At 32.3% G+C, this 15,673-nt stretch overlaps 1 pseudogene across 1 annotated transcript in view; it reads right to left on the reverse strand.

The window, feature by feature from the left end:
- Window positions 1–5,206: 5,206 nt before the first annotated feature.
- Window positions 5,207–15,673, reverse strand: part of LOC143230019 (CDK5 and ABL1 enzyme substrate 2-like) — a 70,039-nt pseudogene continuing 59,572 nt past the window's right edge. The window contains exons 7-12 of the transcript XR_013016185.1: window positions 14,627–14,763; window positions 11,077–11,183; window positions 10,918–10,954; window positions 7,961–8,023; window positions 6,982–7,086; window positions 5,207–6,320 (exon numbers count right to left, since the gene is read on the reverse strand). The product of XR_013016185.1 is annotated as a CDK5 and ABL1 enzyme substrate 2-like (transcript). The remainder of the gene's footprint in view (window positions 6,321–6,981; window positions 7,087–7,960; window positions 8,024–10,917; window positions 10,955–11,076; window positions 11,184–14,626; window positions 14,764–15,673) is intronic.

Below are 15,673 nucleotides of genomic sequence, written 5' to 3' on the forward strand. Positions count from 1 at the left end.
AGTTCCATGTTTCTGCTTTTTTGAGAATTATAACAAACCAAACATTATACAACAAGTGTTATTATGTGAACATTTGTAATGCTGCTTGTACAGTGAATACATAATACTCGTGAATCTTTGTTTTGAAAAAGTATTTTTGAAGAATTTGCTGCATACGTTTTACAGAATTGTTGAAGAATCTACCTCATATGGGATTTGAGGGGTTAGTTTCTCTACTTTATGATTTAGGTTTACGATTTTTTTAGGTTTAGTTTTATCCAGAGCTTGCAATATATAGCATTGGCGAATTTGTATATATCCTCATAGTTAATGACTGTGTTCTTATGTGAAGGATTTGAGAGTTGATGATGTTATTGTTGAAGTGTTGGAAACTATGTGACTCTAAGTTTCTGCTACTATTATCCAAGTTAAAGGAGATAACGTTATGTTATTGTATAGTGTGAAGTTATGTGACCCATTTAGTAGCACAAGAAGCGTTACAATTGGCCCCCGCTAGTACAGGGGTAAGTATACGGATTTACAATTCTAAAATCAGGTGTTCGATTCCATTCGGTGGGCTCAGCAGATAACCCGATGTGGCTTTGCTATACGAAAAACACACACAGAGTTATAATTAGGTTTGTACATCTTATGAGTCAGGAAGTCACTTTTAATTAGATGTTGTCTTTGACTAATTTTTATATAATTCTTGGTATTTGTTGTTTTACAGTGGAAGTCTGTGTGTTTGAAGTTTAGATCACCAGTAATAATTATATTTGGATTTATTTATTGCAAATCATATATACGTGATGTCAGATTTGGTAATTACTGAGAAATACAGAATTAAAGCACAGTGTTATGTCTGCAGATACACACCGCTAGAAACTGGGTTTCGATATTCATATTGGGCAGAGCACAGGCAGCCCTTTTTGTAGCTTTGTGTGTGTGTTTTTTTTTAAATCAATAAAAACAAAATGAGTGATCATATAGTTATTGGGTAGTTGCATAGGATAAACTTATTCACGTAGCAACCGCTGATAAAAACAAATAGTTATTTGTTATTTTCGAATTTCGCGCAAAGCTACTCGAGGGCTATCTGTGCTAGCCGTCTCTAATTAAGTAGTGTAAGACAAGAGGGAAGGCAGCTAGTCATCACCACCCACCGCCAACTCTTGGACTACTCTTTTACCAACGAATAGTGTGATTGACCGATAAAAGGGCGAGCATGTTTGGTGTGACGGAGATTCGAACCCGATTGAATTATGGAATGTCGAAATTAAAGGTTTTGTAAATATTCTCAAACTAATCAATTTGGATCGTATTTAGAAGTTACAACTTATTTAATCAATTGCATACAGTGTGCGTGTGTTCCGTTATAATAAAAATTGTGCTTTTGCTATTTTACGCCGTGTCTATTCATTTGATTTAGTTTCTACGAACTGTGGTGTTCATAAAAACCTAGTATTACTCTGTAATAGACATTATACAAGATCTGTTAATTAGGAGACCCATCCCTTTGTTATAAGAACGATGTTTTATCGTAAGATTTAACTGTATTATAAAAATGAATGAAATTATGTATGCATGTAATATTAAAACAACAACAAACACAGGAAAACAAAGGACACAAACAGACTGGTAATAACCCCTCAAAGTAGTTTTACAAATATTAAATTTAAGCAAAAACGTGTATGTATAAAATAAAAATCGGCCTTGAAACTACATATGCACGAGTTTGTTTGTTTTGAATTTCCCACAAAGCTACTTGGGGGCTATCTCAAATGGACTAGTACTCTCGCATTCTGATCTCGAATTTCCACTTCTCAAACATTTTTGTTTAGTTTGCAACAACATAATTTCAGACAAATTTCTAAAGACATATTTAAGACATGGTGCAAAAATACGTATTATTATTACCACATTCATATTGGGAATTCCGTAAGGTCAATGAGTGAGAACTAATAAAACTGCAGTGGCGTATCTTGGTTGATGGCTGTTTGTTTGTCGCACGTACACACACGTGTGTGTCTATAAAAATTAAATCATGAAAATATTCTTTGATTTGAAACATTCCATTACAATTTGTTTTGTTTGTTTTTGGAATTTCGCACAAAGCTACTCGAGGGCTATCTGTGCTAGCCGTCCCTAATTTAGTAGTGTAAGACTAGAGGGAAGGCAGCTAGTCATCACCACCCACCGCCAACTCTTGGGCTACTCTTTTACCAACGAATAGTGGGATTGACCGTCACATTATACACCCCCACGGCTGGGAGGGCGAGCATGTTTAGCGTGACGCGGGCACGAACCCGCGACCCTCGGATTACGAGTCGCACGCCTTACGCGCTTGGCCATGCCAGGCCCCATTACAATTTACAATTTACTGTCATAACATAAATTACGGGAAATTGTCTGTGATAACAGCAACCAAAAACGTTGTGAATATACAATCTATTAGACAATATACAAATGAGAAACAAGTTAGTAATCATGAAATAAAGTGTGTATGTTAGTTTTGTTTTAATTTCGCGCAAAGCTACACGAGGGCTATCTGCGCTAGCCGTCCCTAATTTAGAAGTGTAAGAAAAGAGGGAAGGCAGCTAGTCATCACTACTCACCGCCAACTCTTTTACCAACGAATAGTGGGATTGACCGTAACATTATAACGCTCCCACGGCTGAAAGAGCGAGCATGTTTGGCGCGACGGGGATGCGAACTCGCGACTCTCAGATTACGAGTCGAGTGCCTTAACCACCTGGCCATGCTGGGGAGGGGTGTACTTAAGACAGTGAAAGGTAGTAGGAAATAAGACATTGTAGGTTTAAGCTCTAAACTCTGCACCTTTATTTGCACGTTTGCTAACTACTTCTAATTTAATTCTGCGTTTGGAATTTCTCCGTTAGATGATAGATCACCAAAGCTGTCACCACAGACAACTTCGGTTGTGACTTTACAGTAACGACGTATTAAAATGCAATTTTAAAATCATAATTTTAAAGCTTAATTGATATGAAATTCATTATTGTATTACAGTGCTGATTTTAATCACCTATTTGCTACTAATGTAATTAATTTAATACTAGTTGTATTCGTATAACAGTATCCAAAATCATCATGAAAAAATGCGAATCTAAAAATAAATTAGCATTTAGCATAATACTAAGTAGCGCCATCTGTCATTTACTCCTCTACTTAGACACCTAATTATGATATACTTCCAAGATGTTTAATGCACGCTGATAGGCTGAAGTGTCTTCACCGTACCAATTACCATCGACGAAACATAACTTAACAGTTGAATACGAGTTAGTTTCATTTTTATTACATTATTGTTCACACGAGTATTGAAATTATTAAAATATGGGTAATAACATGTAAAGTAACAAAATTCAAACCATGTTCTACTGTATGACTAGTTTTTAGCATTATGAACTCTTGACTTGCTTCTTCTGACTTGAAAGAGAGCGCTTGTTCAAAACTATTTCCAAATACATAAATTATCACCAGTTTCAAGTTGATTTTTATCTGAAACTGTAATTTTCTTTATTTTATCACCTTCGAATTCTTCTGCTTTTTTAAGACCGCATTTAGACATATTTGGGAAAAACAAACAGAATAGCAGCAAAGCAAGTTTAGATAGGGTCATTATATACGCGGACTGTTTGAATTGCGCGGCTCCAGGGGAATCCGCTTGGTGTCGCTAGGTTTGCACAGATCAGCTGATTACGACGCCATTTCCCGACGCAAAACCAACGCGGTTTTAAGTGAAGTGCGATTTTTTCGTTTGGCGGATTTCAGAATGAATGACCTGAAGGAGCAACGACTTGCTGTGAAATTTTGTGTTAAACTTAGAAAATCTGCGACTGAAACTTTTGCTATGCTTAACACGGCTTACGGTGATGTTGCTATGCAGCGTACGGCATGTTTCAAGTGGCATGAACGTTTTAAGAATGGTCGACAGTCCATTGAAGATGATGAGCGTTCTGGACGTCCTTCCACGTCAACTGACGACCCACACGTCGACAAAATCAACACCCTGGTGCGGGCAAATCGACGTCTGACTGTCAGGGAGCTTGCTGAAGAGTGTGGGATATCAGTTGGATCTTGATACGAGATTTTGACCGAAAAATTGAAAATGCACCGCGTTGCTGCGAAATTCAGCCCTCAGAGCTCGTGAGTTTTTGGCCAAACACTCGATCACTGTTCTTCCCCACCCCCCCTACTCACCTGACCTTGCTCCTTGCGATTTTTTTTTGTTCCCCAAACTCAAAAGACCCTTGAAAGGAAGAAGATTTGAGACGATTCCCGAGATTAAGGCAAATGCGACGAAGGAGCTGGAGGACATTACAAAAGAAGCGTACCAGGATTGTTTCAACAAGTGGAAACACCGTTGGGATAAGTGTGTGCGTTGGGGAGGAGAGTACTTTGAAGGGTCCCAGACCTGTAACTTCTAAATAAAGTACATTTTGTTTTATGACGTCAGTCCGCGTATTTTTTGAACAGACCTCGTATGTGGTGATAATACAAAATTCAAGAAAGATAACTGTCATACCTACAGTTAGAGAGTTGTATTTTATTATATGTTTGTTCTACATGCAATTTAAATATTGATTTAAATATATGCAATTTCAATTATCTTCTTATTAATTTTACTTCCATAAGACTAGCAATGGTCTTTAAGGTCACTGCTGGAATCTATTGAGGCCAGTATTAAGAACATATGGACATGCCACTACTTCATCTATCAGCGTTGCACAAAACAAAATTACCATGTCTAGAAACCAAATACTGAAATTACCATGTTAAAACCTTTACAAATTTAGATCTTATGATGTGCCTGATAAAGTAAAAATAGGACAACTAACTACTTTCTAATAAACCAAATATCAGGGTCATTCCTATGTTATTTATTCATTTTACACAGATATTACCAGAAACAAAAGCAATTGATGTTTTGTAAACCATAAACTTCAGAGAAACAGTTCAAGTATATATTTTGGACATATTCCAACTTCATACAAACTATGGATCAAATATTCTTCTGGGTTTGAGATTACTTTTGTTTTGGCCCATTTTAAAATGTTAACTTTGTACATGTGCACTATTAAAGGTTTAACTTAATAACTAAGTGTGAATTGTGCAGGTTTTCTGTTTGGATGAACAAAAATATATTACTTATTAAATATCCGGAAAGTCAAAACAATACAGTAATTTCAAAAGAACGGATATCTGTTAATAAGTATTTCATGTTTTTATTTCCAACATGTTATCCTTAGCACCAAATTACCTTCATACAGAATTATGAAAAAAGTTTCTTAACTGAAAACACAACTCACTGTCCACAATTACCAAAATCAGGTCTTGTTTGTTCCATTTTACAAACAAACATTTTGATTTTTATAACTTACTCCTTGTTACTTTTCATAATACGAAGTCAACTTTTTAAACTGTCTCTTACATTCAGCACAAGATCATTAGCAAAATTAACATTTTTTTTTTTTTACAGAAATTTCACTTGTTTATATTTCCACAGTTAAAGATGGCACAACACATTTTATTAACACACAACTATGAGATCAATGCTTCATATCCAACTTACATCTAACATCATTGTATGAAAATTACTATTACGGAAATTGCTTTTAAAATATCCTAATTGAATACCTCAGTTTTGAAGAATTTCCAGCCTTATCAATGTTTACAATGGTCAACATATTTATCAAATATGTTTTCTTATTTTTCTGTTTCCTCAACATGAATCCAAACAGCACTTTGGAGTCATCTTCACACTATATACATATATACATACATCATGAAATTCAGAAATTTTCACAAGACATTCTCATTTTGATTAATTAGCAACCTCCTTGGAGAATTCTTATCACATAATGCAGAGTCTGTAAGCTCTCGTATCCGGTTTTATCTAAATTCATTTGAGGTGAGACACTTAAAGTGTCTTTAGAAAGCCTGTTTGTTATGTATGATATGCTATCTTGAAAACGTTTTACTATTTTTTAAGCTTAAGATGCTCGTGTCCATCCTCGTTTGAAGTTATTTGAAAAAAATCTCTGTGAACTCTATGGTTTGCTTCCAGCTTTCCCAGTTGGTGTTTGTTCAGCTATTCGAGGTAAAGTCATGCCAATGCTGGCTGAACGTCTAGATCTTCTGTCGACACACAGCAAAAAGCTGCTGGAAAGCCAATGTCAGGATTCATAGAGAAGGCGTTGATAGTGAGGAAAAATTTCCCACGTTGGTAAGTGTAATGAAAATTCCATTGCAACCAAAACTCCAAATTCTGAGCTTAGAAGATCCTTACGACTAACTCGAAATCCACATTCAATTTTCTGATAGGGGAAAAAGTACTGTTATTAAATAACAGAAATACAAAAAAAAAAACTTTTCAAAATAAGATGTAATAAATAATTATTTTTAACACAAACTTGGTTTACAAAATTCAAATAATAGTAGAATAGAATTATGATATAAAATATTTGAAAAAAAATACAATAAAAAATATGACTGTTTCAACAATGCTTCATTTCAAGGTGATTTCAGAATGTTTAATGAATAATATAATTTCATAAAAACTATTTTTGAAAACAAAGCAAAACATTCGAGATTAATACACTTAAAAACATAGTTCAGGTAAATATAATTTAAGAAGGTTACATATTCACATTAATTCCTATTTTAGTACATACAGAAGAATATTCAATAACCAAGTACTTTAAATCAATTTCAAACATAATGTACTCTTTGAAACCAAAACTATCTTGCTTTCCTGGTTTTTTGGCAATTTTGTTACTATCATATGTTACTAGTTCCAGAATTTATCATAAATTATGCAACATATTTCAAACCACTCTTTAATACCGTGAATTTCTGTAGGAAGATTTCATGAAAAAAACAAAAACATGTTTCTTAATTTCACCTGCATTTACTTGGAACTACTTTATAAAATTCCAGTCTCCACCCACAATGTTTGTTACAAAACTCTTATCTTACCTCTAAAAGAATCTTCAGTTCCACACCCTTGACGTCATTGAGTTTGGCCGAGAGAAGCAGGCAAGCTCCGGCACACAGTTTCCTGTTATGTTTGTTCACCAACATCTAGACATTGACAGATGGAAATTATCTTGACTTGTGTTGTAGAACAGTTTAACATATTCTAGTTCAATTTTTCTTACTTACAGGACTATATTTAACTAAATTACACTTTTGCAACATAAGATATTAAAAGCTAGTTTCTCAAACACATTTAAATGCAAGTGTCCCTCAATGGTACCTAAAGGTATTGTTCTGTGAGTTTGAGATCAAATTCTCAGATAATTTGAAAGGATTTGATAATGCTAAAAACTGGAGTCTTCATTTGCATATGTTTTGGATTTAGTTCCTTGATGTAATTTGTCATTCTCCATATTTTAATATGTTTATTTTTATTACATTAGCGTTCGCATTATATGCATGACTGATTGATTACTAACGTGTATTGAAATCAAGTCATATTCATCTGTTAATGTTACTGAACGTGATAATTTATTTATTTATTCTGAACTAAATAGGTCTTTAATAAGATGTGGATGAATTCTCAATTCCAAATGAAAGATAGCAGAAAAACAGTTATAACAACTGTTTCACAGGGTAGGCTAAATATTAGTTTCCAATTTGAAAAATATTCTACAGAGGCATTAAGCAGAAGCAAAGACAATTCACTACACATTAATTTCTGATTGTCTGAACTTTTATTAAGTGCTTTCAACCTACTAATGGCCCCAGATCTGAGGAAGAGCAATCACAGTAAACTTTGCAAATCAATTATTTTGGTGATTGTTTGTTTTTCACATGTTTACTTTGAAAATATTAGATCATATTCATAAAGATCCTCTCTCATCATTATATGTTACGCTTTATATGGGAATTAGAAGACCTGCAAGTCATAACTGATTTTATTACAAAGTTTTTAATGTATTGAAAACAAACTTACCTTTAAAATCAACTTTTCAAAATAGACGTACGATTGAGCTACTGTTAAAAGATCAATTCCACACTGTTATGGGAAAATATTAATTTTAGTATCAGTTTACACAAATATAAAGTCTTTCACAGCAAAATATTATGGACTCAAAGTTTTAAAAAGATACAAAATTCACATAAAGGCCACTGTAGGTGCACTAGAGTCAAACTTTCTAATAAATTTCTTGTGTATTAACATTTCTTTGAAGTAAAAGCTAGAGAAAACTAAATACATACTATAAACAGTAACACATATCTATATTCTTTAGTACTACAGCTGAGAGTTAATATGAAGAAACTCCAAAGTAATAATACAAAATTTTTTATAACATTAAAACTGAAAAGCTTTGCACTTCTGAGGGTTTCAAACTTGTGGGAGAATTCTGTGAAATATTTCAACCCCACGAAGTATGTATAAAGAAAAATAAAAATGGCCAAATGTTTGTATTACAACATTCACAAAGAAATAAAAGAAGCCCATCAAAAGGTAATTCTTTGATTATGGATACAGCAGATGGAGAAGCCGCATCACAACTCTGTTTAGAATGACTCTCTTCTCTGTATTAAGAAAGTACGGCAGTGTAACCCTAAAATATTTTGGAAGTTTATACACTTATATCTCAATTTATAAAATTGAATTAAATATCCAAATATTTTAAAACAATATTTAATTTTGCTCCAGAACACCTCAAGCACTCTTTATCTAGACAACTATAACTGGGCAAAAGATCATTACTAAATGTCTGATAGATATACATTATTGTAACAGCAGTTACTAAGCAAACAATATATCAGCTGAAACATTTTTGTTTTATTAAAAGATTCTACATATACACATGTGCAAATGTTTGCATATAATTCTGAAATATTTACACCATACACAGAGCTTATAGTTTTTAAAATCATATTAAAACTATTTATGTAAATGCCAACTCTATGTTCTAATGCACAGCCATTATTCCTATATATCTATAAATAGTTCTAAGTAAAATTTAAAAAGCACAAGGAATTATATGGAGTGCAATGACTGGCTTGGACCTCTTTTCAGTGCACGTGTAGCAAATGAAGAAAAATCAAAATTACACGGTGTTATGCAGGTTTCAATTCTGAAGACTCTAATGCTACAAAAATTAAGATTCAGAAAGGTATAATGTCAGACTGATTTATTTTCAATTCTTATAAATACTCAAGTTTGAAAATACCCTTGGATTATATATTGGGTTCAGGAATAATTTGTGAGCGTTTTTTCAAGTTAAAAAATATATTCATAAATGGAATGCTTTCACAAAATATTTCACGTCATTTGGTAGATAATTTTTTGCTCTAATAGATGGTATGTTTGATTTTCATATGTCTTTAATTTTTGCTTTCATTTTCAGCTCATTAAATGGAATGTCAAGTGGACAAAATCGAGCATTTTCGACACCATCTGCTTTTCGCATTTAATTTCTTGCAATTTCGTTTAAAACAATGCATACTATATACCTAGGTATTACATGAAATAAAGTATCATAATAAATGTTTTGGGTGTAATGTGTTCATGCATTGAAGTATTGTATAGTCTTGCATGTAATGCTTGAATGAAATTATTTAAAAACGATCACGAATTATTCCTCAACCTAATACAAAACATTCATAATAGGACTTTTTTCTTCTAATCTAACACTGTACTATTTTGCAAAATAATTCACCTTATGTGACTTAAAGATAGGAGGTCACTAAGTTATTAATGAGAGTTTAATCATAACTGTATAAAGAAATAACTATTTCGGCCATTCCAATACTCTATAGAAGATGCTTCTTTAGGTTAAAACACGACACTTGTTCATATTATGATTTATTTTGAACAAGACTTCGATTTATCATGTTACACACATTATGTCTTGTGATTTCAAACAGCTGCAAGTTTTATTTAGAAGTTAATTGAATGTCAGCATGTAGCAAATTTATGAGAAGATTGTTACACACAATTTTATTTCTTAACACAAATATTTTTAATATACAAACAATGCAATTTATAATTATGATTACAAACAGTTATTACAAGTAATTATTTATACACAAAAATTTTAACACAAACAATATTCAGTTTTCTATCTGGCCTGGAATTGATTATTTATTTGATAGTCCAGGTCAACAATGAAAGAATTAATTTTATGTTGATACACAGATAGACTTCACTTTATAGGAATGTTAACTAGCTCTATTTTTGTTTGGCCTTATGCAGCTTACATTTCACAGGAAATAGATATCTAATGTCCTAGTTGAAATACTAACATCCAAAGTTAATTCCTTAAAGTTGAATGGTTTGTAATGTATATACTGACTGTAGCAAATCAACAATATTATATGTTACTGGTGTGTCAATTTGTAAAGTTTATGGTAAGGTTCTAGAAATTTCAGTTGACAACAATAGCAGCAGTCATTTATGCTCAAGACTGTTCTATAAATTTAGAGAACAGGTAGGACTTTAGTAATACACATTTAATAATACAAGTTATATGCATTTCTAAATATATATTAAACTGGAAGATCGAAACATTCTATGCTTTATCAGTAAAAGTGTTAATACCCATATCAGCCGTTCTAAGATGCACACACTAATCATTAGCCAAAACAGTCAGAGTGATGTAAAACTAAATTATTAGAATGTGACATTACCAAAACTACTGTAGTCATTAGCAGCCTATTATAAAGCACTTGAAATAAAGAAAATTGGGCACTTGGGAGTTGCTTGCTTTGGCATCACAATTACTATATATATAGATAGACACACACGGCTATATTCCATATTCTGCTTTTTTTCTTGCCCTTTTATCAGTAGTCATGTGACATTCACCTTAACATCATCCACTAGATGAAAAATTAAAGTAGCGTTAATCCCCTTTTCTCAGAAAATAGTTAAACATGAAAAGAAAAACATCCTACCTCTTGTCGAGCTATCTTGCACATCTCTCGTTTCAGACTGAAATAAGAAACATTTAGTGATTTTTTTTTAAATCTTTATTAAAACAAATTAGCAACTTAAAAAACCTTGATTAATTATATGAAAACTATAGTTATCTTGATCTATGATTTCTCTCTCACCTTCTAAGTTTGCTTAATGTCAGTTGAACTTGTGGAAATCGTTCACGAAATTTTTCGTTCAACTCTTTCTTCAGGTCAGATGGCTTAACATAATCAATTACAGATGTCTGAAAAGAATGAAAGTTGCTTGCATTAAGACAACATTAATGATAATTTTGATGTTAAAACTTTGAATAAAATATTTATTTAGTTCATGTCACATAAACAGGTCTTGTACACTATAGTGCGTTTTCACAAGCTTGTTAAATGGTTTCTATAGCTGTTGTTTACTTCTGAAAAAAACTCTTACACATTATAACCAAAGTGTATAAAGATTTAATTTTATTTGAGTATTAAAGTCAAAATAATAAAAATAGTAGCTTATAAGCTAAGAATGTTTAAGCTAGAATATTTTAGTGTAACAGTAAATTAAATTCAACCATTAGTGGTTTGTTTCTGTGAGGCATTCATCAACACAAAACAAGTACAGTTTATACTGATTATGTCTAAGTTTTCCTCATTTTTATTTATTCATTTTTACATTTATGACATCCGTACTTAAAATCGAGACTTAACCAAAACCAAATCTTCGTATGTTACAACCAGAACCTACCATTAAGTGTTTTACTGATTATAAGTTTGCCAATCAGAATGTGGCTGAAAACTGAATAACGGGAAATCAGTCAAAATACATTCATTCTCTATATATTTGTAATGATTTGTAGATCACTCTGATTGTGTGCTATAATAGTCAATAACTGGTGTGTTCTGATTATGACATAATTGGTAAAAAAGTAACTTAATAAATGTCACCCATCAATGCATACAAAATTACAAGTCATTATGTTAGCAAAGTTTCAATGGCTTTGTACAATGTCATAAAAACAGAACCATGTAATTCGATATACCAATCCTAACATTCAACCATCCTTCAAAAAGCCAGCTTGAGGTGTCCAACATGCTAAGTATTAATATGTATTGTAATAATAGTCTTATTCTGTGCTATCAATTGTTAAAATAAAACTCTGATCTACTCAGAGTTTATTTGAACAATACCTCATAAGGATAAGTGTTTTCTCTTTCCTTTTTACAAAATCAACAAGAGCAAAGCTTCCAGCTTCTACATGAAAAATATACAACATGTAATACAACTGATTCAATTCTTATCAGTCTTTACCTGTGTGGAATACCACAAGAGGACTGGTCTGATCAGTCTTTACCTGTGTGGAATACCACAAGAGGACTGGTCTGATCAGTCTTTACCTGTGTGGAATACCACAAGAGGACTGGTCTGATCAGTCTTTACCTGTGTGGAATACCACAAGAGGACTGGTCCAATCAGTCTTTACCTGTGTGGAATACCACAAGAGGACTGGTCCGATCAGTCTTTACCTGTGTGGAATACCACAAGAGGACTGGTCCGATCAGTCTTTACCTGTGTGGAATACCACAAGAGGACTGGTCCGATCAGTCTTTACCTGTGTGGAATACCACAAGAGGACTGGTCCGATCAGTCTTTACCTGTGTGGAATACCACAAGAGGACTGGTCTGATCAGTCTTTACCTGTGTGGAATACCACAAGAGGACTGGTCTGATCAGTCTTTACCTGTGTGGAATACCACAACAGGACTGGTCTGATCAACAGTGAAATATCCATGAAATTTTTTGTAGCTTCGTTTAATTTTTTTCCAAGCTTTGGAAGGTTGTCTTATATCCTTCACTCCAACAACTGTCTCGCAGATAGTTAGTGTAATCATTAGCCAACTAGTTTAAATAAACAACCACACTATGTAGTGCATGCATAATCTGTGCAAGGTTTACTGAACTTGTTGTATTACAAATACGTTTAGGTATATGTTGGAGGTTACCACACACAGAGTTCGTGAAAAATATCACAAAATGTTTATAGTTTTACAGTCACTAGGCTTAACTTAATGGTTTCATTTCTTAACACTTTTTTTTTTGAAAAACCTTTTTATCTGTAATTTGTTTATGAATGCTTCCATGTGATGTTTATAATTCAGCAAGCTTACGGGAAGGCATTACTTTTTTACTGTTGTTGTCCTAGGGACCTAATTGGGCTTTAATTTTCTTTGTTAGACTGTCATTTTACATCTAACCCCTTAAACATGGGAAGTGAAAGTATGTATGATGTTTTTAGAAGTTTACCTTCAAAATGTAAACTACTTACTAATACACATCAACAAACTTTGCATCAAAATACAGTTTGTAATTCAACTTTTTAACACTATACAAGTTTTAATTTCCAAAGGAAATATTCCAAACAAATTTAACTTTCACTTGCATGTGTAATGCGACAATTCTTCTCTCTAGACTGCACATATTTAAATATTTTTTGCCCCCTATTTGATCTAAACTTTTCATACTTATATTATACACATTCCAAAACTAAACTGTCAACAAAGCTTGTTTCCTTACAGAGATACAAGCAACAAAGTGAAGGCCACATGCCAAACCTCTGGTGGAATATTCTGCTTTCAAGAATTGTCATATAATTAGATATCTTTGGCATTTGCTACTGGATTATTTGTAACAAACAGAAGTCAAAGGATTCATTTTGAGAGCCACAGGTCTTCAAAGCTCTTGGAATAAGCACATTTGAACATTTTTACATTGAATTTTTGTTATTTTTCCATCACTGGAGCACTGTTTGACCAAGTATGGAAATTATTTTAAGCCATTTATGGCTTAGTTACAAAGCCAGAAAAATTATATTAATTTTAAGACACTACACATGTGACATTACTTTGTATTCTAAATTGCATATTTCAGTTTAAAAAGTAATTTTGGGACAACACAACCATTACTAAGAACTAGGGCAAGTTTTTGATGTCGACTTCTATGATGTGAGCTTTTAATAATTATTTTCTAAATTTTGTTATATAACTAACTAAAACATAGAAATCAGAATTTCTTATGTTATATAATGAAATTTAAATTAAATGAACAAAATAATCACAATCAATGATATCACAAAATATGAATATGCTAACACAAGAATCTGTTGTTTACAAAAAGTTATCTAACATAATAGTTAGCAATGGTCATAATCTGAGAACTTAATTTAGGAGTTCTTGAAGTTATACAACTGAAATTTGAAGTGTGATATGATGAATTCAAAGACAAACCTTCAGTAAATTTTCTTAATTAAAGATATGTTTGTTTGTTTTTTGTGCAAAAGATTTTTAATAATGTTTACTAAAATCTTGCCAAAATTTGTGAACATTCACCAAATACATTAAGTTATAGTATGTATACTTTATGGTTACCAGGTGGCTGAAAGATTGGTCAAAATAAACAAGCTCAAACAGTCAGTTAATATTTGGAAAATAAAATAATTATTATTCTGGATGATCGTTTTCCTGAGACTGCTAAGGTTAAATATTAGGTTCAACTAAGTAACTTTATTATGATCCACAAAAAGTATCAATAACTGGAGTTAATCACTAAACTTCTTTAATCACTTTAAAACTTATCAAACTTAATATCTCAACAACAGGTGCTTTTTGTTTGATATGAACAGTAAATGAAATCAAGCGATTAACTTACAATGTACGAAGGAAAGGTCAACACGGTACTGTGTTTCCCAGTGACCAGTTCTGGATCATCAATAAGATGAGGGTGATATGTCATCTTGGAATGAGTGGAGAGGTAATCAAGTCCTTGACTGTCCTCCCAGTCAAAAACTGTCATAAAATTTTAAAGTAAAAATCAAATACAAGAAAACCAAATAGATATCCTATTTTTCAAAGATTTACTATAACTAAAGTTTCATACACAGACACTGCTACATGTTAATAATTTTACAAATGTTATCACAGAGTGTTATTAGAACTAAGACATGCTAAAATACTGAGAAAAGCATTAACATTTTAAATAATAATAAAAAAATCAACATTTTGGCTTTCTTAGGGCATCTTCAGGTTGATAACCTAAGAAGGTTGAAACATTGTTCTGTACTTTATCTAAATTAAAGTTTTAATATCCACACCAGCCATCTTTAGAAGACAATTTTGATTTTCAACCCATCATTCTTACAAGTAATAAAAATTTTGAAAAAATAAGGATGATATAGGGATGATACACAAAATCAAACAAAATCACTAATATAAGCAGTCAAATCTTTAGAATTTTTTTTTTTTATCTACAGCTAAATATTGAATTACTTTCAATCACATGAATTCAGGTTTGAATAAAAACATTTAAAGTGAGTAATGCTATAATGTCTTATAATGGCTAATTCCCTTAAGCTTGTAACATTGACACAGTGACTACTTGTGTAGGGATTTTGTGTATGGTTTTGTGTATTCACCTGTACCTTGTTTCTGTACTTTTCTTGACAGTGCTATCCCAACAATAACATCTATTTTTCTACATTACTTGTTTACCCTCTTTTTTATACAATAAATAACAGTGAAGACAATAGTTTTAACCAGGTGCAATGAACTTAATAGTGAAAAGTTAGTGAAAAACTATACTGCTTCTACACTCCCCAAGTTAAAATACAACATTATAATTTGTAAATCATCACAACAACTTCAAGCATTAGTTAGCTACCCCTTCTAATACCAGAATCAGAATAACCAGTAGAACATT

Source organism: Tachypleus tridentatus, chromosome 10 (assembly GCF_004210375.1).
Source record: "Tachypleus tridentatus isolate NWPU-2018 chromosome 10, ASM421037v1, whole genome shotgun sequence".
Lineage (NCBI taxonomy): Eukaryota > Metazoa > Arthropoda > Merostomata > Xiphosura > Limulidae > Tachypleus > Tachypleus tridentatus.